General features: G+C 40.7%; 1 non-coding gene across 1 annotated transcript; it reads left to right on the top strand.

Annotated features, from left to right (window-relative positions):
• Positions 1-1,161: 1,161 nt before the first annotated feature.
• Positions 1,162-1,234, top strand: Trnav-cac (transfer RNA valine (anticodon CAC)). Its single transcript has one exon. It is a non-coding gene; the product is annotated as a tRNA-Val (tRNA).
• The last annotated feature ends 261 nt before the right edge of the window (positions 1,235-1,495 follow it).

Below are 1,495 nucleotides of genomic sequence, written 5' to 3'. Positions count from 1 at the left end.
GTTGCCTGGTGACTGGCATGCATAGTTTTGTCTTCCTTTTCACTGTTCCCATGCTCTACTTGAGCAGCCAGAATATCTTGTAAGTCTAAGTGCTTTTCCTCAGGGATCCCCCTAAGGCATGCTAAAAGAGCAGTAACAATTGGATAAAAAGTGATAGGGTAAGTTTTACCCTCCTGTACTTCTTTTCTATGGGCTAAATGTATACCCTTTCCCATGACTCAGGATCCATATTTTATCTAATGCTATCCATGGGCACAATCAACAACATTGTCCCATACATTTATAGCCTCTTTTTCTGAGACTTTTACTCACCTACTCCTTAGCAGCATTTGTAAAGCTTGCGCCTGGGTAACTCTAACCGAAGGCGGTAGATTCCCCATAAGGAGGTCAATCACCCAGCAGCTCTGTGAGCTTCGTCTTACTCTGAGGCCCCATGTTGGGTGCCAAAATGTTGTCAGATGTGGGTTGGCCTCTCAGGAAGGGAGTGAGTGTGACGGTGCCCCTTTGCCCAGACACTGGGAGCCAGGTTCTGTGACACAGACTCAATTTATTCAGGAAGTGCAGTAGTTTATATATGAAGTGAGAACCAATCATTTCAATGAGATAGCCAGGCCACTGCTCAGGTCACATGTTTATACTACCATACTACAGGGAAGAGCAGACTTCTACTGGGGACCAGGGAGGCTCAAGAGGCATTGGGTCATCACAGAGTGTTCTCATGTGACATGATGAGAACCCAGTGTTCTGTGCTCAAGCCCAGTCCATACCTTGGATCCATGCCGGTATACCCCAGGATTCTCCTCAAAAAACCTGAAAAAAAGTTGGCTATCCTATGAGGAGGTTAGAATGGAGGACTGAGTAAAAGACACAGGCTAGCACATGTATTATTTTGACTTTCAGAATCATGTTAACATTGTATGTATTTAAAAAGTAAAATTGAATCTACATTGTAGAGCAAAACTCCTAAAACAGCAACAAACATATTCAAATAAATAAACTTATCAAAAGAGGAGAAATAATTTTTCAATTTAATAAAATAACACTGGGAGTGGGGGAGTACACTGTGAATGAATTGTATGTATTAAAACAATTAAGAAAATAAGCCTTATGTTCATCTTTGGGTTATTTATAAGATAGCATAAATATAATGAAGGCAGGACTGGGGATGTAGCTCAGTTGGTAGAGTGTGTGCCTCACAAACATAAGGCCCTGGGTTCAATCCCCAGCACTGCCAAAAATAAAAAAAGGAGATAATATAATTATAATTGTTCTGAAAACTTTTCTAGTATATTTTAGAATTGAGAAAGATGTTTCTCAATGACATTGGTGGTCCTGGGTCTTTCAAATGAAGTATGGCTGCTGATATGAACTAAGGAAGGACAAATAAAACCCCATGTGGTTGAATTGGACTTGGAGCTCACAGTATAAATTTGGGATTCATAAGACACACAGCCCTAGAATTTGTGTGACTTCAGTAGACCTACAAAGCACAGAG

The sequence above is a fragment of the Sciurus carolinensis genome (genome assembly GCF_902686445.1).
Source record: "Sciurus carolinensis chromosome 14 unlocalized genomic scaffold, mSciCar1.2 SUPER_6_x, whole genome shotgun sequence".
NCBI classification, from domain to species: domain Eukaryota; kingdom Metazoa; phylum Chordata; class Mammalia; order Rodentia; family Sciuridae; genus Sciurus; species Sciurus carolinensis.
This window is presented reverse-complemented; position numbering and strand designations above follow the sequence as displayed.